Source organism: Pipistrellus kuhlii, unplaced genomic scaffold (assembly GCF_014108245.1).
Source record: "Pipistrellus kuhlii isolate mPipKuh1 unplaced genomic scaffold, mPipKuh1.p scaffold_m20_p_1, whole genome shotgun sequence".
NCBI lineage: Eukaryota > Metazoa > Chordata > Mammalia > Chiroptera > Vespertilionidae > Pipistrellus > Pipistrellus kuhlii.
The window spans coordinates 162,480,902-162,506,408 of record NW_023425404.1 but is presented as its reverse complement, the minus strand read 5'-3'; the positions used below and the strand labels follow the sequence as shown (position 1 = coordinate 162,506,408).

General features: G+C 39.3%; 1 non-coding gene across 1 annotated transcript; it reads right to left on the bottom strand.

Annotated features, from left to right (window-relative positions):
• Window positions 1–9,955: 9,955 nt before the first annotated feature.
• On the bottom strand, window positions 9,956–10,204 carry LOC118710656. Its single transcript, XR_004985476.1, has one exon. It is a non-coding gene; the product is annotated as a small Cajal body-specific RNA 6 (non-coding RNA).
• Between the last annotated feature and the right edge of the window lie 15,303 nt (window positions 10,205–25,507).

Below are 25,507 nucleotides of genomic sequence, written 5' to 3'. Positions count from 1 at the left end.
TCATAAAAGTTATGCTACCTAGAAAGGAGAGAATAAAAAAGTCTCATAATAACTATTGGGAAGAATATGGAGAAATTAGAATTCTCATACAATGCTGTTACAAATGTAATATGCAGCTTCTTTGGAAAACAGCCTAACATTTCCAGAAACAAATATAGAGTTAACATTAGACACAGAAATTCCACGTTAGATACATGCCCAGGAGAAATATCAATACCCATCTGTCAGAATTCTTTTAACTCTTTATCCTACCATCATAAAAAAAAAAAAAAAAAAAAAAAAAAAACACAAACTTATCACCATCAGACATCAGACACTAATAAATATTTTTCATCTGTCCCAATATACTGAAAATTCTACTGAGTGTGTAGAAATACCTGTTTGGGTTCACAAATATGTATATTTCAATGTGTTGAAGAGTGTTTGGCACTGAGAAGGTTCTCAATAAGTATTTATTCAGCTAATGAGGATGTTACCTTTTGTAATCCTTAAAATAAAATTACAAATAATTTCACAGTCTGTGTCATGGTCTTGATTATATTTGGGGTTTGTAGTTTGCTGTGTTTCCCCTAAGAAGATGCATTTCTATTTTTGTATATAAAGTATTAAAATTTTATTTTATTTAACATTATATAATTTATAACATAAAACATATTAAATATTAATTTAAACATTAAATGTTATCCAAATATATAAAATATTAATTTCTAATTTGTCCCTATGTATAAATTATTAATTTTTTATCTTAAATATTTAATTCAAGTAAACATTTGCTTTTGATTCCTGAGGAAACCTTTTAAAGTAAATGATTTGCATTGAATTTTGTCAAATTCTAATTAAAAAGGAGAGAACTGACTCAAAGTATTAATTTACTTATTCAATATTTATTTTATGTTTAATATATACCAGGTTCTAAATTATATTCTAAAAGTTAAAAAGGTGTGTGTGGGTGAGAGGCGGGAATGGAGTTCAATTATATGACGTCTCATTAATCTCTCATGAAGCTATTTGGGATTTTGAAAACCCCATTGTAAAGCTCACACTTTTAGTGTTTTAAATAAATTTATTTTTTATAGTATTTGTTTAATGTTAGTGTTTTAATGGGAAGCAATGTATTGAGTTTTCACTCATTCTATTAAAATCTTTATAGTAATTAACTTGGGGCTCTAAACAATACAAATACATAATACAATGAAGATAATATGACACAAAACAATAGAGGAGTATATAATCCTATACAATATGCAAATTGACCAAACAGCAGAACTATTGGTTGCTATGATACACATTGACCACTAGGAGGCAGATGCTCAATGCACCACCTGCCCTCTGGTGGTCAGTGCACTGCACATGGGGAGCACTGCCAGCCAGAAGCCAGGCTCACAGCCTCCACAGCATCACTAAGGATGCCCGATTGCTGGCTTAAGGAGCTGGCCTGAGCCAGCTGGTAGGCATCCCCTGAGGGCTCCAGGACTGGGAGAGGACACAGGCTGGGCTGAGGGAACCACCCGCCCCCACCCGAGTGCACAAATTTTATGCACTGGGCCTCTAGTAAAATATAATTAGACAATATAAAGATTAGAAAGCATATTAGTAGTTAGTTACATATGGCACCCTCTAAAGCTAGTATTTATGCCTAGCATCTCATTGCTAATTTACCTGGTTGGAACCATTTCTTTGGCAGCCTAATAAAACATTGTGTTTTCCATTTTTCTTTCCACCAATCCCATGTAATTTATATGACTCCCTGTACCCAATAGCTCATTTCTGACTTTGGACTTTTGGATAAAATTGGTTAGTACATAAGACTCATATTTCTTTGAATAAGATTATTCCCCAAGGAATTTTGGCATATGCAGATTCCCATATAAGTCTTCTCAGAACACTCTGTGGTTACTGTCCATGGGAAACAGGATCTTCTAGGGGGATGGCGAGAAAAGCATTTGGAGGATTTGCACATGGGAGACTGTGGTATATTGGCATGATATCTTTGTGATGTGACATCAAAAAAGCTCTCTGGCTTCCCAATGTCCCATCTCCCTCAGTCCTGCCAAGGAAAAAGTACAACGGTGTCTTCAACAAGGCCATGGCCAGTGCCCAGAGCTTCTGCTTCATAGTCCTTTGGAGCCTGAGCAGTCTGCTGTGGGCCATAGCTGGCCACTAGGCCCACATGGCTGTGTGCTCCTGGGTGGGAGAGAACAGGAACAAATGGGGTGAGTGTGGGCCACCAAATGAGAGAGAAAGAGTAAGAGAGCTTCTTTGTTCACCTGGAGTTAAGTATTCTCAGGCTTGGGAGGAACCAGAAGCTTTTTCCAAATAACCAATCAGTTCCCAAACTTTCAAGGGCTTCCATTGGTTCCCGGTTAGATGGACAGGCCTCTAGCACCTCCCCTTGAGCCATTTGAATTTACTGGGCATGTTCTCTTCTCCTTCCTCCCCCCCACACATTCCTTTCTAAGGGGTGAAGGAAGGGGTGTTAATCCTTTTGAAGGGACAATACTGCAATTTCTTGGGGTGCAAAACTGTAGCTTCCTGGTGAAGCAAGGAGGCCTCTTCTTCCCAGCTGAATATGCTCAACAATGTCTGACTCTCCCTTTGCTCTCCCTTTACTTCAGATAACTAGCTAATGATAACCTACACACTGTTACCGAAGACCAAAGAAATATCAAGCACGCTTCCTAGAGCAAGGGACCCTGTTTATTAACACTAGTGGACTCTGGGAATAATTTCCAAATCAGAGTGAAGAAACATGCAGAGAGCCTGTTTATATATATCCCGCTGGTGTCTTTGTCTTGCAGATGTGCTCCCTGCCCCCTTCGTGGCCCTGCAGGAAGGCCCTCAGGTGTCAGGCCACATCTGATGGTCCTGATCCATCATGGCACCAGCATAACAAGCCTCCCCCTTGGAGGGGGCAGTGTATTGTTCACAGTTCCATGGCCTCTGCATTTAGATAACAAGTTCTGCAAGACCAGTTTCCTTCTCAATAACACTTTGACTTTTTATCCAATTTCCAAAAATCATTCCTTACTTGCCTTGATTTATCCGCAGCACTGTGTTCCTGCCTGAACCTTCATATATATATATTATTATCCCAAATAACATTGCAGTGCAGTAGTCGACATTCTAAATGCTACATAGTTTATTTAACTTGACCTTTAACAAATAGATAGCTAGATATTTTCCCAGCAAAAAATGGGTTTATTCAGAAACTACAAAAGTTCCAAGTCAGCACATGCAGTTTAATGGGAACTATGTATAAGTTCAGAGAAACAAAAAAAAACAGATATGCTTTCGTTATGAAATTTTTGGACTGGAACACATGGAGTTCCCATGGGCAAGATGGTCAAAGAATGAATCCACAGATGATGGTATTGAAGTATGGTAGCAATCATCTAAGGTAGAAACTGCTTTTGGGGTGCTGTACTTATTTGTTTGCTAAAACAATAGAAAGTTATTTTGATTTTCTGAATTTATGTATACTATCCCAATACTCCATTGATAATGGATTGAATGTTCCATTGTGATCTCACTGATCATCAAAGCACATTCTTCTGGGACCCAGGACAGATCAATTATCCTAAATTTCCTCAGTCGCTACAGATAGTGCATTCCTGTTAACTCAGTGATCCCAGAATCTGGACAGCACAATCAGTCTGAACTAGAGGCCCAGTGCACAAAATTTGTGCATGGGGTGTGGTCCCTTCAGCCCAACCTGCACCCTCTCCAATCCAGGACCCCTTGGGAGATGTCTGACTGCTGGTTTATTGTGCCTAAACCAGCAGTCAAACATCTCTTCTCACAATGCTGGGCCACTGGCTCTTCATTGCTCACCTGCCTGCCTGCCTGGTCACCCCTATCTGCCCCCTCTGCCAGCCTGGTTGCTCTTCACTGCCTCTGTGTACCAGCCTGGTTGCCCCAACTGCCCGCCCCCCCTGCTGGCCTGGTCACCCCCAACTGTTCCTTCTGCTGGCCTTGTAGCCCCCAACTAACCACCTGCTGGCTTGGTCACCTCCAACTGCCCTCCCCCTCTATAGGCCTGGTCACTCCTCCTGGCCCCCCTGCCAGCCTGGTTGCCCCATGCAGCTTGCTGTTCAGTCGTTTGGTCATCCCTCACTAACTGCCCCTGTCGACCTGGTCATAGGTAGCCATCTTATGAGGGCATGAGGGTTCATTTGCATATTACCTCTTTATTATATAGGATTGTCCAGGTGGTCCCAGATGATGTGTTTCTGTTGATTCAGTGATTCGTAGATACTTTAGATAACTAATTTGCTCAGTTTCACTTCTATAAAAATGCTTTTCTGGAATCAGGTTCCTCATTCCAGACCCAAAGATGTAATTGATACCTTTGTGATATTCTGCCAATATAAGCCAGATGTGGCAAGCTTTACGGGGCTGCAAGGTCTGGGGCACTTTTGCTCTCTCATATGCCACTGGCTTTTAATAAATGACTCCATAATTTGACTTTTTGAAGCATCCCTTGTAAGATAGGGTTACACTACAAGGTGGAGATTTATAGAAGAGCAAGCACAGACTCCCACTTGGGGACAGGGAAAGAGACCCACCTAGTTCCTGTTTCCATAGTTTATAAAGGCTGCAAGACCCTGTGTCCTGATAGCCCCTCTTGTTGGTCAAAATTCAAATCACTGTAGTAACTCCTGAGGTCCTCCACTCTCATTGTCCTTCCATTCCCTCTGGACTTTCTTTCTCTTTATTTTGTAAATATAAACCTTTTGTTATTCCCAGTCCCCTTATCTTATGGAAATGTAACTGTTGTCTCTCCCTTGTCTTATGGAAATGTAACCTCTGCTCTATAGACATGTTTTATCCATGGAGCCTTAATTTTCAAGATTTCCTAAACCTGCCTCTTTCACCACTAAAATTCTTTTCATTTTCACTCAAGTTGAGTTTACATGTTCATCAAAGAGGAAAATGCAATAAAGTAAATAAGTAACAGCAAAGCAAAATAATTAAGTTGCATTTTTAATCAATGAATTGGAAGCAGAAGTTCCTCATTTCATGTGTCTTAAGAAGCTTGAGTATAAAAAGAGTAGCAGTAAATTCACAAAGATAACTCTAATCTACTTCTATCCACAGCTATTCTGGTGTGTGTGTGGGGGGGGGGGAAATCCACATCATCAATGTTAAGATAAAAATTGACTTTGTAATGCCATTTTTTGTTTCCATAAAATAAATTCAAAATTCAAGCCAAGAATAATTTGAACATTTACAGAATACATCATTAATACCTCCTTACCCAGATCTTCTTCAATTCAATTATTTTAATTTTCTGTTGAACAAGAAGGGTTTATCAGAGAATTTAGCATCTGATTGTAAAAGGGAAATTGCAAAATGCTTTCTTTAAATTTGCATGTCTTTACCTTCTGAATAGCCATCAAAATAATTGTTTCTTAAGTGTTATTCCAATCTTTTTCTCCTGCTTTGACCCCAATCAAAGCAATTAATTCCATAATGAAGTCTTTCTTTACAAACACTATCTTATTATTATCTTGGTCTAAATTAATAACATCATGATAATAATTAGTAGATTTGAAATCATCTGTTTCTTTCTGACAGCATGTGGATTCCTTATAAAAGAGCAACAGAGATGAAAATTAGAGTAAAACATTGCAGCTGTGTTGATTGGTGTGCCCTCCTAACCTTAGCATCTGGGACATGGGCCTCATTTAAATTTGAATGTGATATGGTTGTAATGTTCTTTCCCTCACCAGACACAACCGCTAAGTGCAATCATAGATATTATATTGTGAATAACTTATATTTACTATATTATGTATAATAGGACATATAACTGTTGGAACTATTATGTAATATAATATTTATAAGAGTATACATGTAACCATTTATTTGCAACCAGGATACATACATATGAAACAGAAATTTGGGGGATAAAATAGGACAGCCTTAGGAAATATTAGAAATTTTGGAAATTAAGGGGACCATGGAGGAAGCACAGGGCTGCAGAGCAGCAGAAGGTATATTTCCATAGAATAGGGAAGCTGAAATGTTGCAACAGATACATTTCCACAGAATGAGGGAGCTGGGAACAGCAAAAGGTCTATGTTTACAAAATAAAGAGAAGGAAGCCCTTCATCCAGAAGGAGAAGAAGAAAGCCCAAAGGGAATAGGAAAACAATAAAAAGGAGGGAGAACCTCACATGCCCCAGGTGAAGTGACACTTTTGAGCCCAGGAGTTACTATAGTAACCAGTCCAAGAGAATAGTGACCAATCAGAGGGGATATCAAGGCACCAGGATCTGCCCCCTTTATAAGCCATAGGGAAAAGGAACTCAGTGGGACCCTTTTCCCCTCCCTACTTGGGAGTCGTTCTGTGGGACTCTTCCCTCTCCCCACATGGGTGTTTGTACTTGTTCTTCAATAAATCTCCACCTTTGCTTTACCACTTTCTGTCTGTAGATTCATTCTTTGATTCCGGCTGACAAAGAATCCGGTTTCAGTCCAAAAATTCAGTATCACATACACACACATATCCCATACATATTTATATGTACTTAACCAGTGATTATTGGAAGTGTTATTGTAAAATTGAGAAATCAGTAGGCCAGATTTCCCAGACATAGTGGGAGTGCGTTTCTTAGGGGTTCTGCTGAAATAAGTGATATGGGATTTTTTTTGGACTGAAACATGTGGTGTTCACCTGGGCAGAATGGCTTGTCCAGGGGTCTTTGTCTGTCAGAGTTGAAGAATGAAACCATGGACAGAAGATGGTATAGTAAAGGTGGAAATTTATTGAAGAACAAGTACAGACTCTCTCATGGGAAGGGGGAAAGAGCCACACCGAGTTCCTTTTTTCCGGTTTATAAAGGCTGAAGTTTTTGTGCCTCAATATCCCCTCTGATTGGCCACAATTCCCCTTTGATTTGGTCACTATAGCAGCTTCTGAGCTCAAAGATCAAACCTCACATGGGACAAGTGAGGCCCTCCCTCTTTATTTTGTAAATATAGACTTTTGCTACTTCCAGCTCCCTTGTCTTATGGAAATGTCACTTCTGCATTTTTTCAGGCTGTGCTTTTTCCATGGACCCCTTAATTTTAAAAATTCCCTGTACCTGCCTATTTTACCCCTAAAAATTCCTATATCATAAGCATTTTCAGAAGCCCCCAGGGGAGAATGAGGCATGGTAAAAGGCTTTATTTGTATGGAGTTACATTCCTTAGGGTTGTAAGTCTCATGCCCCTTAACCCAGTCCTGAAAGAGATGCAGCTGGGGATCCAGTGGAGCCAAAAGCAAGGCCAGTGTCAGAGCTTCTGCTTCTTGTTGCAGCTGGATCCAGGCCAGCACTAGGCTGATTAAAGTCCATCAAGTCCATTGTGTGCATTTCACACAGCCATGAGCCATTTGGGTGAATCCAGGGGCTCATTCACCCCTGCAACAGGGGTCCCAAGAGTTCCCAGGACCAACAGCCAAGTGAGAGTGCTCCTTTGTTCAGAAGTTTAAATATTCAGGTTTTGTGCCCTTCTGGTGGCCACTTGTTGTGGGGTCAAACCCTGGGTTCAAAATAAGACCACCAGAGACTGATGATTGGTTAAAAAAAAAACAAAAAAAAAAACAAGGCAAGGATTTATTGAACTGGCCAGGACAGCCGTGAGAGCACCAGATGCAGGTGGAGTCCACATGACTGCACTGTTTCAGGTGTAGGCAGCTCTTTAAAAGGTCTAAACCACAAGAATTTTCCTTTGTTCTAAAATCTAAATTCTAAAGGCTGGGAATAGCCCACAGGGGTCATTGGAATGTGGCCCTATCTTTTGAAAGCCGATAACACAGAAGCAGAACTCAGCAGTTAATCTCTAAAGGTTATCTACAGTTTCTACTCCTGAAGCTACTGAGTCAGTGGGAATCAATCTCTTGAGGTCCTGGTCCACAGGTACAGGAAAATTGCCTTAGCCTCCAGGTCTCCATCTGGAAGCTGAGGTAACTACCCTATGTTTAAGCAGCTGCAGAAGCCAGAATAGCAGGGCTAAAATTCAAACAGCAGTTTTTACCCAAGTATGGTTGCTACCATATTTCAGTGGAGCCAAAAGCAAGGCCAGTGTCAGAGCTTTTGCTTCATGTTGCAGCTGGGTCCAGTCCAGCACTAGGCTGATTAAAGCCCATCAGTCCACTGTGTGTATCCCACACAGCCATGAGCCATTTGGGTGAATGCAGGGGCGCATGCCCCCCTGCAACAGGAGTCCCAAGAGTTCCCAGGACCAAGAGCCAAGAGGGAGTAATCCTTTGTTCAGAAGTTTAAATATTCAGGTTTATGCCCTTCAGTGGCCACTGACTGTCTTCTAGATGGGACTGACAGAGACAGGAAGGCACCTTCCCACATCACTTAGACTTTACTGAGAACACAACTAAACTGTCTTTGTCCAGTCCCTTCCCCCACTGACCAGCAAGGGACTGTTAAATTAGCAAAACTATAAATGGGATGCTTATACTATCTAGTCTTCACTTTATTGCGCTCCTGCTTAATAATAATTAGGTTATTATAACAGTGTCATTATCATCACGATTAGCAAGACAATAGGAAGAGAGCAAAAGGGAGAGTCAGACATTGTTGAGCACATTCAGCTGGGAAGCTATAAGCCTTTTTGTTACTCCAGGAAGCTACAGCTTAATAACATAGTTCCTCCATAGTTCCCCCTCCCTTCCCCCTTCAGGTATGGGCTATTGGAGGGAGAAAGGGGAGACTGGCACCAGCACAATAGACATAGAGGTGGCACAAGGAGGTGCTTGCCTGCCAGTCTATCTTGGAGAATGGATTGGCTATGGGGTGGACCCCATCATAAGAGCACAAGACCTTGGAAAGTGAATTGATAGTTTGAAGAAGCTCCTTGGTAAAATCAAGCTCTCTCTTGTCCTGGGCAAAACCAAGAGCGCCCTCTCTCTTGTTTTCTCTTGTTCTGTCTTGTTTGCTCTGGTACTCTCTTGCAGGAAAAATAAAAGTTAATTCCCAGGCTAATCTTGGTTTTAGATTTCAACTGTCATCTACCTCATTTTCATTAGGAACAGGGAATCAAAGGGGATGCAAAACTATTGTTGCAGAAAATTAAAGAAAACCAAGGACACTTCAAAAAAGAGGAGGGACACTGTTTAATAGGCCAACGGACTCAGGGAACAACCTTCCAAAACCTGAGTAAAGGAACACACTTGGGGCTTTTTTTTATATTTCTCTCCCTGTGATCTTTGTCCCACAAATGTGGATAATGCTTCTGGTCCTTTTCGTAGGTCTTGCAAGAAAGTCCTCAGGTGTTGGGGGTCTCCAGGCCATATCAGATGGTCTATACTGGCATCAGCATTAATAATGCTCCCTCTGGAGCAGTGTACTATCCACAGCCCCATGGCCTCTGTAACCGGTTCTGCAAGACCAGTATCTGAGAAGGAGGCAGTGACTTAATTATAGATTACACTGAGCTTGCTGCCATGGGTTCAGATCACTAGCCTCTAAATATCAGGGTTAGATTGGAATTTTCCCTTTTTAGCCTTCTCACTATAGCTACTGTAAAATCCTAGCTCAGCATATCTTTATATTATGATTATAATTATATATACATTATGGCCCTTCCTACACACACACATACACCCCCCCCCCCACACACACACACAATTATAGTCAGAATTTGTGTGTGTGACTTATATGGGAGACTATATATGAAAAAAAATAATTTTTATCATTTATACTGTACTTAAATCCATTGAAAAAGTAAATTTGTCTCGTTGCCTGGTGAATTTTTATTCATCTTGCCCCCTACCAATTTCTTGATGAATTCTTATAGGGCAGAGTCTATATTTTATTTCTCTTTCAATGTTTAAGTGCCAAATACAAAATCTAGCTTTAAATAAGCACTCACTAATATTCAATGGAAAAGACATACAGTATACTCCATTGGGCTTTCCTTCTTTCTTGCTTTTTCTTTTTTCTTTTTCCAATCAGTTTGAAAGTCAGATCAGAGCCACAGATACCACACTCCCAGCAGTCACATCCCTTGGAGATTGGCTGTGCGATGCCAGCCAGGTATCCTCCCTGGGCTTGCCCAGGATCACAGACCTGAGATGTCACAGCGTGTATCAGAGCCCTTTGCCCATCAGAGCACTAGTAAAACCTGTTAGGAAGGAGGCAGCTGGGCCACTGGGCTTTTAAGGATGACATATCAGATCCTTAGACCTGTAACATTCTTCCTCTGTGTTAGAAAAGGTTTTATATGTTACAACATTGATATCTCTTCCATAATATATCTTCCTCTTATTTGTCTTGCTCAAACATGGAATTATAAAAATAAAGACAAAAATAACCATTTAGTACTTGTTTTATAGATGTCCTCTTCCTGTATTACATTAAATATAGATTAATTTCCCCTTCCTTATCCACTTGGTAGAAAACTATATATATATATCATTGTCTAACAATTTATTTTTGCTTATAAAAGTTTTGACTCACTGTAACTCACAAAGGTTTTAGATAGAAACTTGCATGGCATGGAGAAAAATTCAAGTTCTTTCAATAACATGACAGGTATCTCACATTTTCAATAAACAAGAACAACAAAAAATCTTCTTAATTATTTTAATAACATCTTGAATTTCACAATGAGTAATATTATTTAAAAATTAGTAGTTTGGAAATACTTCTTGATCTATTTTTAGATTTTAAAAACATTTTATGAGAAACATAGGCATATCCCCCTCCTTAGAATTTCTTCCTTAAATTATTTGAAGGCTGCTCTCATATCTCTGGAAATCTTTTATTTTCCTTTTTAATTGTCCAGGATAATATCCACTGCTCTTTTAACCATTCTCAAATGTATCATTTTTATTCTAAGATTTAAAATTATACTGCAAATACACTCTTTTTCCTATTTTGTAAAAAAGGAAACTTAAATGCACTTTGTAATCAAATTTACTCTGAAATTAGTCACAAAGTATTAAGACACATTTAAAGACTGAGTACTATGCAAGATTTGGACTGTTCTATAATTATTAGCAATTAAGGCTATCAGAATTAATGGAATATCTTTCAGAGAAATTATTGAATAAGAAATCAAAGCTGAGAACTGGGCCCTAAAAAATTGTAAAGAACTCCAAAGACAAGGTGAAGTGGGAGCATATTGTGTAACCAAAGCTAGAGGTTACATGTCAAACAGAAGGGTGTGTTCAGGCAAGGAAGAGAGGAGAGAAAGGAAAAAAGGAAAAAAGAAAGAAGAAAGAAAGAAAGAAAGAAAGAAAGAAAGAAAGAGAGGAGAGAAAGGAAGAAAGAAAGAGAGGAGAGAAAGGAAGAGAGGAGAGAAAGGAAAAAAGGAAAAAAGGAAGGAAGGAAGGAAGGAAGGAAGGAAGGAAGGAAAGAAAGAAGGGAGGGAGGGAGGGAGGGAGGGAGAGAGAGAGAGAGAGAGAGAGAGAGAGAGAGAGAGAGAGAGAGAGAGAGAGAGAGAAAGAAAGAAAGAAAGAAAGAAAGAAAGAAAGAAAGAAAGAAAGAAAGAAGAAGGAAGGAAGAAGAAAGAAAAAAGAAAGAAGAAAAGAAAGGAAGAAATTGTATACATCTCTTTCTAGTTCTGATATACCTATTCCCCCATCCATCCCAGCCCCAGGCAAAATCCATTTATATTTTAATGTCAGGTTTTTTAATCTGCAACCAAACCTTGTACCCCTAATTCCATTTTTTAACTATTCTTACAGATGGAGAGATTTTTATTAATAGAAATATGATGTTCAGATTTCCGTGCTAATGATTCATGTACCATGAATGTTTAAATGATTCCTTAGAAAACAAAGAAACAGAAATACTACAAATAGTTTTTGAACCAGGCTGGCATGGCGCAGTGGTTGAGCATTGACCTATGAACCAAGAGGTCACGGTTTGATTCAGGGTCAGGGCACATGCTGGAGTTGCAGCCTCCATCCCCTGTGAGGTGTGCAGGAGGCAGCCAATCATTGATTCTCTTTGATTATTGATGTTTCTATCTCTCTCTCTTCCTTTCTTTCTAAAATCAATAAAAAAATGTAAAAAAAAATTCTTGAGCAAAAAATGTTTTGTTACTTTATTGATGAAATATGTATCAAATATATTCAAATGTATACAATTTTAGACCCAAATATACATATACATTTGCAACTGCAATTCTAGTGAAGAACTATTCACTCAATATTAACAAAGAAGCCTAAGCCGGTTTGGCTCAGTGATAGAGCTTCGGTCTGCAGACTGAAAGGTCCCAGGTTCGATTCCGGTCAAGGGCATGCACATTGGTTGTGGGCAAATCCCCGGTAGGGGGTGTGCAAGAGGCAGCTGGTCGATGTTTCTCTCTCATCAACGTTTCTAGCTCTCTATCTCTCTCCCTTCCTCCTCTCTGTGAAATATCAATAAAATATATTAAAAAAAGAAAGAAAGAAAAGAAAAAAAATTTAACAAAGAAAATCAAAATAGGATCTTTTATGTTTCTATAGTTAACAACTTCATTACAATTTTGTTTTTTAGTTCTTTCATGATTAATAACATACCATGAATTCGTCTAATGGAACAGGTTTTATAAAGAAGTTACTTACACTGACATGTAGAAACTTAGATTCAACAACAACCATGGAGATCATTAAGGCCAACCACTTTATTTTCCAGAATTAAAACAACAACAACAAACATAGAAAACAGTATTCTGTACCCCCTGGTAACTAAATGCTAAACTTGGCTTGCTCTTTATTTTACCATAGAATCAAACTTCTCCTCACTTATGGGAGCTAGGAGCTACATAAGAATTTCAGAAGCCACCATAAGAAGATTGGATGCAGGAGAAGGCTTTGTTTGAATGAAGGTACATTCCTCGGTTCCAAAGTCCCATTTCCCTCAGGCCAGTCCTGAAAGAGGTGCAGCTGGGAGGTGCTCAGGGCCAGAAGCAGGCCAGCGCCCAGAGCTTCTGGTCTGTGTGGCAGCGAGTGTCCTTCAGCATCCAAGTCAATTAAAGTCCGTTCGTCCACTGTGGAGTCACCCATGGCTGTGAGCCATGTGGACACAGGGGATCACCTCCCCTGACACAGGTGAGCCAGGGACCCAGAGAAAGAGAGCAAAAAACAAGAGTGCGCACGTTTGTTTAGAAGTTTAAATATTCATGCCTTGCGCATATGCGGTGGCCATGACTTTTCTGTCCTATCACCTGTTTCCAGGTGTGATTGATGGGCAAGCACCTTGTCACTCCGACCTTACTGGGCATGTGTCTATCTGGTCTTCCCTCTCTTTCTCCCCTGTTAAATAAAAACCAGGTTATTATAAAAGTATTATTTATTCTCCAAATTTTGTGATTGTTTACTTACAAGAGTGACAATAAATTATAAAGAAATTTGTGATATTTTTGTTACTACAGACATATCCATGTGAGGACTCAGCAGAACTCTAAATTCTCCCATTCTATTTTAGAGATGGTTAGATTGAGATTTTACAGAAAAGAAGCTAACAATTCACATAATTTAACAATGAAATAAAAATACATGAGGATTGACTTTATTTTCTAGTGCAGTGTTTTGTTTTGTTTTTATGAAAAAAATGACTTTAATTACAGATGAGCAACTGTAAAAGAATGGAAACACTAGTATTTAAATGATGCTCTTGTTTTTCTACACCTGCTAACAGGTGCTGAGAGCTGTTTGGATTCTCTGAATGGAGAGTTCTGTAGCCAACATGTCATTATCATAAAAACCAAGATAAAAAAGACTATGAAATATTGAGGCTGATTTAGTTTTCAAATGCAAAGCAGCAGCTGTATTAAAGCACAAGGCTACTGAAAAAACCTCGAAAGAAACAACTGCCATCTTTAGTCATGGGGTGTGCTCTCAGACAATGATCAGACTGATTGGACGCAAGAAAATGGAAAAATTCATCATGTTCTTAACAACACGTTTCATCTCAGAAAATTGATGTGTGGTGAGCTGCAGCCGGTCATTCTTTCACTCAACAAAGAAAACAGAGGTGATTGATACCGGGTGGACAAAGGTAGAAATAAATTGCTTTTGCTAATATTATATTTACTTTATAAACAACACCGTTTTTAAAAGTTTTTAGTCCAAGAAAAGTTTTTCTACAACACATTTGTATATATAAAAATATGTTTATATATATGAAGGTATATGTATACATGTATATAAATATGAGTGTGTGCATTTATTTATAGGAAAGAAAAAAGGGAAGGAAAGAAGAATAGAAGAAAGAAAGAAATTAAGGAAGAAAGGGAACTCAGACAAAGCCAGTTATCGATAGATCACCCTAATAACCTTACCAACATTATTTTTTTATTTAATATGTATTTTATTTTATAGAAGAGTATACATTCAAAAGAAGGACTAATTGACACATTCATAGACATTTGCAAGTTTATGGGAGGCAGCAAAGATTATACTGAGTTGATTATGAAAATATGAAACACCAAAGCAATTCCAACAAAGAATACTTTAAAAAATTAGATTAGTATACTTTCAGCTTTGCTAAAAGTTTAATATAATAAAAAACTATTAAAGGAAGGATGATGTCATTGTGTGGCAAAAGAGTTGTTAAATGCATTTTCTGTTTACGAAACTCTACTAGAGGCCCGAAGCACAAATTCGTGCACAGGTGGGGTCCTGAAGGGGCAGGGAGGAGGGGATACAATCGCCCTCCAGGCATGCAGTCAGACATCCTTGTTGGCCTGGGATTCGGATCTATCCCACTGAAGTTTGCACTGCTTGTCTGGGAGCCAACCTGGCAGCTGCTTTTTCTTTCTTCCTTGAGGAATGTCTAGGGAGGGGACTCAGAAGTGGTGCCTGAGGCCAACTTTCCACAACTGGCCTGTTCTCTGGAGATTGGACCTGCAGGAGAAATGAGGGAGTGGCTGCTGCCTGGCTTGTGGGACACCAGGATGGATCTGTCAGCTGAGTGGTGCACCTGCTATGGGAGTGCACTGACCACAAGGGGCAACTCCTACATTGAGCATCTGCCCCCCTGGTGGTCAGTGCATGCCATAGTGGCCAGTTGTTCTGGTTATTCCAGTTGTTCAGTTGCTTAGGGTTTTATATAGTATATATCGACTAGAGGCCCGATACTCTAATCAGGCGTCCTCAAACTTTTTAAAGTGGGGGCCAGATCACGGTCCCTCAGAGAGCTGGAGGGCCAGACTATATGAATTACTAATTCCTACTGTAACACCTCGGCTGCACTCACTGCCCAAAAAACCTGGTGGGCCGGATCAGACTCCTCTGTGGGCCGCATGTGGCCCGCAGGCCGTAGTTTGAAGACCCCTGCTCTAAATTCACGCAAGGGGCTTGGTCCTTGCAGCCACAGCAGCTTGCCTCAGCCCTTGCAGCCCAGGCTTCATCTAGAAGGTCATTGGAAGGATGTGCAGTCTGATTAGTGTATTATGCTTTTATTATTATAGACTAGAGGCCCAATGCACAAAATTCTTGCAAGAGTAGGCCTTCCTTCCCCTGGCTGCTGGCAATGGCTTTCTTCTGACACCTGGGACCCGGGCTTCCCTTGCAGCCCAGGCTTCGTTCAGAAGGTCGTCCAGAAGAACATCCAGTCTAATTAGCATATTATGCTTTTATTATTATAGATGTCCCTTTTTAATGATCATCATGGAATTTTTTTCTAAGAAGATTCTTTTTCTCTCAAAGTGTTATCAATGGTAGCAGAATATCTCTTTCTCCACTGAGTGCTGGGGATGGAGTCCTCTTGAGAAAAAGTATTTTCTGAGACTCACATGGGAGGATGGGTGATTTTTATTTTGATGGAATTACAACCCTGGGTTTCCAAAGCCCCATATCCCTTAATCCAATTCTGAAAGAAGTGTAGCTGGGGAGTCAGTAGAGCTAAAATCAGAACCAGGGTCCAGGGTTTCCATTGCATGTTGTAGCTGGGTCCAGTGTCAGGCTAGTTGCAGTCAATTAGTCCATTGTGTGTAGGGTCCATGTTCACCATGTGGATGAATGCAGGAGAGCTGGAGCATGAGAGCTACACAAGTCAGGAGTAAGCACAACATGCCAAGAGCCAAGAGGGCTAACTCCTTTGTTTAGGGATTTAAGTATCTGACATTTCACACTCTTGCAGTGGAAACACTCATTCTGGCCAATGACCTGTTCCCAGGGGTGACTGTTGGAAAAGTTACTTTGCAATGTCACCCAGCATTCCTGGGTATGCATCTATCCTCCACCCCGCCTTCCCCCAGTGATCTATGGGCAATGGACTGGGGGCTTCCTGAGGAGTGGAAACTTTTAGCTTCCTGGTGAAGCTTCCCAAATGACACGCCTGTAATATTTGGCCTTTACACAGCAGTATCAAAAGACAGAACAGTTCTATCAAGACACACGTTTTGCCATTAGAGAGAGAAAGGGAAGGGGAGAGAGAGAGAGAGAGAGGGAGAGAGAGAGAGAGAGAGAGAGAGAGAGAGAGAGAGAGAGAGAGAGAGAGAGAGAGAGAAAAGAAGAGAGCAGAAGTGTTCCATGTAATTGCAGACTCCAGTGTTTTGTTTTAGGTGTGTTTTGATGTGTGTGTGTGTGTGTGTGTGTGTTAGTTTCTGATCCTTGGTCTTTTTCATTTACAATTAGAGAACCAAAGCACAGTAGTAGAAGGAAGTAGTAAAAGTTTAGTATGTGAGGATTATTATAATAGGATTATAGATCGAGGAGAAAGAAGATTGGCCTCACAGAACAGCACAGCTGAAATTGCTAACATTTTTTTTTTATTTATAAATATATGTTTTATTGATTTCAGGGAGAGGGAGAGAGAGAGAGAGAGAAACATCAGTGATGAGAACAAACGTAGACCGGTTGCCTCCTGCACACTCCTACTAGGGTTAAAGCCAGTAACCCTGGGCATCTGCCCCGACTAGAAATCAGTGACCTGGTTCATGGGTTGATGCTCAATCACTGAGCCACATTAGCCTGGCTAAAATTGCTAAAATTTTAATGAGTAGATATATGACTGTACGGTATCAATTACTATTATTAGCATTGATTGATAATATGAGAACTAGAATAAAGAAGGTTAATTTGAAGGCTATTCCTAAAATTTTATGGGCATTTTTCTGCTTTAGCTCTTCTCTCCATGCTCCTAACAATACTTTGTAATTGCTTTCCTTTATTTCTTAAGAAATATATTTTAAAACATTAAATAATTTAATACATTAAATATAATCTTTGCCAAAGTGGAAAATGCCATAAAGAATAGATTTTAAAATAAAGTTACTAATTACTCTGACCACCTACAAGTATCACTTATAAAGTGTGTTGCATATCTTCTCAGCTATTATATTTCTCGCTTAAGCAATGATTCCAAGTCCACATACTGAATAACATTTTCCTCTGCTTTCTCATCTGTAAAATTAAAATATATATATTAACTTCATCATAAACTTATAAAGATAAAATGTAAAAACCTTTAGAGCAGTGACTGGCTATAATTAGCATGCTTTGATCAAACAATAAATATGAAAAATAATTATGTGTCAGCTATTTTTCTAGGCCAGAGCTATTCAATAGAAATAAAATGTAAATACAGCTACTCTGAAAAAGTAGAAAGATTTCAAATAATTTAACCTTACATTTCAAAAAACTAGGAAAAGCACAAACTAAGCTTAAGGTTATCAGATGGAAGGCAATAATAAATTTAGAGAAGAAATAAATGAAATGGAGAATAAAAAAACAATGAAAAAGCTAATGAAACGGAAGTATTTTTTTAAAAGATAAACATAAATGACAAACCCATAGGTAGACTAATCAAAGAATAAAAAGAGAAGACTCAAAAATAAAAAAAATAAAAAAAAACAGGTAAAGAAACATTACAAATGGTACCACATAAATTAAAAAGACATTAAGGAACTATTAAAAGCAATCATATGCCAATAAATTAGATAACCTAGGAGAAATGGACACATTCCTAGAAACATATAACTTACTAAGACTGAATTATGAAGAAATAGAAATTCTGAACAGACCAACAACAAATGAGGCAATTGAATAGTGATTAAAAGTTTCCCAATAAAGAAAAGTCCAGAAGTAGATAGTTTCACAAGTGAATTCTATCAAACATTTAAGGAATTAATACTAATACTTCTTAACTCTTCCCAAAATAGAAGAGAGAACACTTCCAAATGCATTTTATGAGGCCAACATCACCCTAATACTAAAAGCCTGACCAAGACACTTCTAAAATAGGAACAATAGAGCAATATCCCTGATGAATATAAATGTAAAATCCAGAATAAAATATTAGCACACCAAATTCACCAGCACGTTAAGAGGATCATACACTATGATCAAGTGGGATTTATTTCTGGGGGGCAAGGAGGTTAAACACATGCAAATCAATCAACGTTATAAAACAAATTAACACAATGAAAAAATAAAAATTACAGGGATCATTTAAAAAGTGCAGAAAAAAAGTGTTTGACAATATTGAATATTCTTTGGTAATACAAGCTGTCCACAAATTAAGTATAGAAGGAAGTTACTTCATAGAGTAAAGACCAAACATGGAAAGCCTGCATCTAACATGATACTCAACGGGGGAAAAACTGAAAAGTGTTTATATAAGATCTGGAACAAGTCAAAGATACCCACTCTGGCCACAGTTATTCAGCATATACAGGAAGTCATAGCTTAGAGCAATTAAGCAAGAAAAAAAGATGTCAAATTGGAAAAGAAGTAAAATTATTACCCTGTTTTTAGATGACATGATTTTAAAAAATATCTTTATTATTGGAAGTATTACACATGTCCTCTTTTTCCCCCCATTCACCCCCTCTATCCTCTTACTATACTCTCCCCAGGCCTTCACCACACTGTTGTTCATGTCCATGGGTTATGCTTATATTCATACAAGTTCTTTTTAAATCTCATCCTGACCTCCCCATCCCACCTTCCCTTTGAGTTTCATCAGTCTCCTATATGCTTCCATGTCTCAGGATCTATTTTGTTCATCAGTTTATTTTGCTCATTAAATTGCACATCTAAGTGAAATCACATGATACTTGTCTTTTTTTTTAATTTTATTGAGTTTTTACAGCGAGGAAGAGAGAGGGATAGAGAGTTAGAAACATCAATGAAAGAGAAACATTGATCAGCTACCTCTTGCACACCCGCTACTGGGGATGTGCCCACAACCAAGAGGTACATGCCCTTGACCGGAATCAAACCTGGGACCTTTCAGTCCAAAGGCCGATGTTTTATCCACTGAGCCAAACTGGTTTCGGCAGATACTTGTCTTTTTCTTACTGGCTTATTTCTCTTAGCATAATATTCTCCAGGTTCCTTTCCTATGGTGTCTCAATAGGTAAGAGATCCTTCTTTTTTAATAGCTCCACTAATGACTTGCTGCATGAAATTCATGCACATTAAAAGGGGATTAATTAGAGGAAATATTTTAATATTGCTATTTGCCCTTTCTCTATATTAGAAGTATCAGAGGTGAAAGAAAATTAGTAAAATTTATATGAAAATCTTCCTCCTGTCAGAGTCTGGGGCATGCCACGGGACCAGAGTCAAGTCCCCGCCCACCCATGGTGTCTCAAAATCAGGTGAGACCCAGCCCCAGCCAGCTCCACCCCATTGGGTAAGATCCAGACTTGGCTGCACCCACCCTTGTCAAGTCCTGCTGGGCAGGAGGCGCAGCCTCAGGTCCTCCAGCCTGGTACCAGTTAGGGGCATGGCCTGAGGTCCCCCGTCAAGCCCTGCCAGGCAGGGGGCATGCCCTGAGGTCCCCAAGCCTGGTGCTGGGGCCGGAGGGCGTGGCCTGGGATCTCCTATCAAGCCCCACCAGGTGGAGGGTGCAGCTTTAGGTCTCCTGTCCCAGCCCAGAGCCATGCAGCCTCAGGTTCCTGCTGATTGCCTGTTAAGGCTCATTACAGGAACTTGGCCTCCACTGTGGGTGCCACCATTTTTGTGATGGCATGATAGCCAATTTGCATATTCCCTCTTTATTAGATAGGATAGTATTCATGGTATAGATGTACCACAGCTTTTTTATCAACTCATCTGCTGATGGGTACTTGGGCTGTTTCCAGATCTTAGCTATTATAAATAGTGCTGCTATGAATATGGAACAAATATTTTTTTTTTATGATTGATGTTTCTAGTTTTTTGGAATATATTCCAAAGAAGTGGGATCACTGGGTCAAATGGCAGTTTTATATTTATTTTTTTGAGGAAACTACACATGATTTTATATATAGAAAAACCTAAAAAGATTAAACACACACACACAAACACACACACACACACACACACACACACACACACAAAGTGCTAGAAAAAAAATTCAAGATACAAATCAACATACTTCAGTAATATATAATGTCTACAGTGTGTATTATAGATTATTTTTAAATAGCTTATCTAAAATCTTAAAATAATATACATATTTACTATATGCAGTCCAACTTATATGCAGCAAATATTGAGGGAATAGTTCTGGATTTATCATTTTAAGGGTACAGAATTGACATAAATGTTAAGGGGAATTCTCATCTTGTTTATTTAATATGATAAAAAGGAACATGAGATCATTCATGTGTCTAAATATCTATATACCTACCTTATTCAGAGCATGGAACTGCAAGTCAAATGAGAATAATTTATTATCAACTCAACTACTGGGTCCTTGACAGTTTATACACAGGTGAAATAAAAGGGAAGATATTGAGGTTATTAAAACTCATACTGCCGAGCCCGGTTTGGCTCAGTGGATAGAGCGTCGGCCTGCGGACTGAAGGGTCCCAGGCTCGATTCCAGTCAAGGGCATGTACCGTGGTTGTGGGCACATCCCCAGTGGGAGGTGTGCAGGAAGCATCTGGTGGATATCTCTCTCATTGATGTTTCTAACTCTCTATCCCTCTCCTTTTTTCTCTGTAAAAAATCAATAAAATATATTAAAAAACAAAAACAAAAAAACTAATACTGACTTATTTTTAAATGATGTTTGAAGTGGAAGTTTACCAGACCAGGTAATGGAACTGATTGATGTATGTATGAGTTGAGTGAATCATTCATTTGTTCACTCAGAAATACTTAATGAGAGAATCTTGTGAGATAGAAACTGGACATAGAGCAGAGAACAAAAGGATAGGACTTTACCTTTGTAGAATTTAAATCAATTGAGGCTTGCAGATAGGTATTGAAATGAAAAGCCATCCTATATAATAAAGAGGTGATATGCAAATTGACCCTCATGCCCTCACAAAGATGGCTGCCTATGACGAGGCTGGCAGGGGGGTTAATAATGGATGATCAAACGACTGAACATCAGCCTGCATAAGGTGACCAGGTAGACAGTGGGGAGCAGTTGAGAATGGCCAGGCCAGTTGGGGGGGGCAGTTAGGGGTGACCAGGCCAGTAGGGGGGACAGTTGGGGGCAATTAGGCTGGCAGAGGGAAGCAGTGAGGGGTGACCAGGCTGGTAGGGTGGGGGGGGGGGCAGTTAGGAGTGACCAGGCAGGCAGGTAGGTGAGTGATTTGGAGCTAGCAGTCCAGGATTGGGAGAGGGATGTCTGACTGCCGGTTTAGGCCTAATCCCTGGGATTATTTGGTGAGAGACGGAGTAGTCAGAAACTGGTCTCTAAGAAGGTGACATTTATAGACACTGCTTCCACATAACTGAATCTATTAGATATTTTCTATGCAGAGAAATACATTTGTCTCTAAACTTAAAAAGGCACAACTCTCAGCAGTAGGTAATAACAAGCTTTTACTTAACTTAGAAATCTGTGAGAGTTGGGAGTCAAAAGATTGGGCTTGGCTGGAAGAGGCAGACATTGCTTCACACGTCACTTAACCTCTGGGACCAGCAGGTAAGTTAAGCACCTTCTTAGGATGATCAAGGCAGAGGAGTAAGCACAGGTTCACAAGCACATCTCTAGCTCCTGCCCAGTTATGTCTGATGACATCCAGGTGTCTGAAGTAAAATCGTGGAGTACAATGTCCAGGAGTGAGGAAGTCCCCTCCTCTCTCCTCCTATAGCGGTGAAGGGTGGTATAACCTACAATGCAAGTGAGGAAAAGGATAAACTATCAGATAATTGTTTAGCGCTCCAAGGCAGCCCATACCTGCCTGCCATCCTGCCTTTATAATTGTTATTGTTATGTTAGTGCACAGAGTGAATGCATGCAGATACTCTCCTCACCAGGAGCAGGGGATAGATACCACATGAAGCCACAGGCAGCACTGTGGCTGGTGTTTGGGCACATACAACTGTTCATATAAGACTACCCTTGTTCACATCTCTGAACAAATTGCAAGAGTACAGTATTCTCCTCCATCAAGGCGAAGACTGACTTTAGCTACCATGAAATTTGAAATTTGTAAGAAGGTTAAGTTGATACTGAGAATTTTACTAACCCCTTATTCTGGCTTATTCACTTTAATGATAAGAATTAACACTTGTTTGACAAATATTCTTAACTATCACTGGATTTGAATGGAGAAATGGCTGCCTGTTTGTTGCCTCATCATACTTCAAGAAATCTGTAATGTAATTGGTAACACTGAGACCTAGAATATATTATTGCTAATACTGAGGAGTTTCTTGTAGTTTTAAGACTGTCGATAAGAGTCGTGAATTGTAAAGTTTCATTGAAAATAATGTAATGGCTAAAAAACTAAGTTGATTAGTCATCTAATATGTTAGTCTATTGCAGGGATCAAGACCTGAATAAGGTAGATTGTTGTCATTCCAATTTAAGCCACGAGAGGGTAGTCTTCTCACAGAAAACTTTTAATGCTTTTGTTTTCCTTACATTGTCACAGCATACACTATTAAAATTCAAATCTTAGTAAATATGTTAATTGAAGTTAGAATTTAAAACCTATAGTCTTTTATAACTCCAAGTATTTAATTCTGTTTTCTTATGAGGTAATATAGATAAAAGGAAATAAGTGGGAATCAACCAGGATACATTAGTAATTGTACAATACTATTTTAGTAGTTAGGATTTCTTTTCTAAAGAAGTGATATTTTCCCAAGCACAACCAATTTTTAAATAGTAGTGTACTTGTGGAAGCTGTGGAGAAAGAAAATCAGAGAATCTCAAATCATACATGGATTCTATTAATTTGGGTAAGTTATAGTCTCTCTTTAGACTAAACTGATAAAATTTCATTATTTTCCCCCCTAACTTAAAGATGTGATTGCTTTTGCCTTTTATTCTATTTGAGTGCTTGGTTTAATATGTACAAAAAAAAAAATCCACATTCCTCGGTCTTCTGTAAATTTGGTCATTTCAGTGTGTAAAAGCTCCATTGCTATATAAAATAGAACTAAATATCATCTTAGATTTATTATTAGTTAACGAAGGAGTATATTTTTTGAACACTAAAGTAGTCTCACTAATTCCCTTAGTCTCTTTGTTTGTAAAATGAAGAGCTTAAATATCCATACTTGGAGATATTTCCTTGACTTTATTTTTTTCATTCTTTCCTCCGCCATTGATATATTTATTTCCTTTACAGTATTGAAATGCGGGGTGTGGGGAGCAGATCTCCCCCTTGCAGGTTCTTGCCTCATGAATTTTGAAGAATAGAATTCATGGACTAGAGGCCTTATTAGTAAAAGGGTGTAAATGGATTGGAAACAAATACAGACTACCAGGTAGGGAGGGCTTCCCAAGGGGGTAACCCACTAAGCTCCTTTCTTCTCGGCTTTATGAAGGCTGCATCTCGTTGTCTCTCCATGCTCCCTTCTGATTGGACCCCTTCTCCATGTTATGACCCTGTGCTTTGCTAATTGGTCACTCTTCTTCAGAATATCAGCTTCAAAGCCCAAACCCCATATGATGCCCCCCTCTTATGCTCCCCCTTATCTGGTAACATTTCTGTCTCCTGTGAACATATGTTTCCCTCCTTCTAGCATCTGTTGACATTTCTCAATCCTCTGTGATAGTTTGCTTCCTTTTCCCCCATACTCTGTGACTTTTCTTTATCCTCTGTGAATGTATGCCCTCCTCTCCCCTTATCCTGGGGCACTTTTCTATTCTCTGTGAGTGGCTCCAAACCCTCACCTACGCCTTCCTCCTCCATGGACCCTCTTTATTCCTGAAATTCCCTAAACCTGACTGTTTTATCTCTAAAATTCTTTTCACTACGAGGAGTTAATTCACGCTGTACCTCTTTCAGCTCTATTCTAGCATTGTTTTGATAATGATATTGTTTCTCTGTAGAGCAGCTTTAGAGGCCAACTGATTTCAAACTGATAGTGTTTGAAAGTCTCTCTTTTTACTTTATTTTTTTTCCCCACTGCTCCTTAAACTTGTCATTTAAATCATGAAAGGACTTAGGAATTAAGACTTTAGATCGAAAGTAACAATGAGAGTTTAATAACTGCTTTCTTCTTGGCTCACACTCCATCCCAAGAATTGTGAGTAGTAAAAACAGTAGAGCAGATCATGGCCTAATCTGTAATGCCAGCTTCCAAACTTGCTCAAATTCTACATTTAGTGCATGAAGCAATGAATCTCTCTTTATTAAAAAGCTGGGTAAGGGGGCTGCATGTGGAGACCATCTGGGTGTGACACGCAACACCTATGTTTACTGAGAATCAGGACAACCATTTCCAGGGCTGTGTTCTTCAGCAGGTGTGACATCAACAAAAGATGATTTGAGAATGAGCTTTCCAGCCCCAGGGACGTGATTTTGCAGTCATGAATGAACAAATAGCTGGGCTTCTCAACTGAAGCTTCAAAACAGTATCTCAAACTCAGCTCTAATTAGCAATAAAAGAGCCATTTACCTGGAAATGATGTTGTTGCCCAGGTGTGTTCCTGTGGAAAAGCCATTCCACCCCTCAGCTCAGCAATGTGCACATGCTCATCTTGTTTGACATGGTTTATGTCTATGTTCGCTGGGGCTGCCAAATAAATGGTTTTCAAAATGTTAAGTACCTTATGCAGAAGAGCGGTTTGCTATCTTTTCAGTATGGGGCTTTGCTACATTCATTAGATAATTTCTGTCCCCCAAACGTTCCCAATCACAAACTGAACAGAAGCTCAATCCCTCCTTCCCTGCGAAGAAAGAGAATGGTGAATCTTAGCATAAAAATGGGAGGGATGAACCCATCTGTATGGGATAGACTTGTGCCTTCTCTATTAGAACTATTCCTCTTACTACTTAGGGCTAACGAGGCAACGGAAAGAATAACAGAAGGAATTTAGGAATGCGATCAGTCAGGCAGGTGGCTCAAGCAGTTAAGATACTCCCTGGATTCACAGAAGGAGAATGCGATGCTAATGAGCAGAGGTTTACCCAGCTTAGCCTCACTGATTGTAACGTGGGTAAAACAACAATTGCAATACTTTTCCTCACCAACAGGCCAAAGACTGAGCACCCGAGGATAGAACTAATATTTACCTCATCCTAACTATGTACCAGACTCACTGTCAGAACCTCAACACAACCCTGAACGGGTGATGCCATTAGCTCCACGGTTCAAATGTGGAAACAAAAACTTAGAGAACTTGGGTAATTTGTTTTTATTAGTGCAATTTAAATCCAA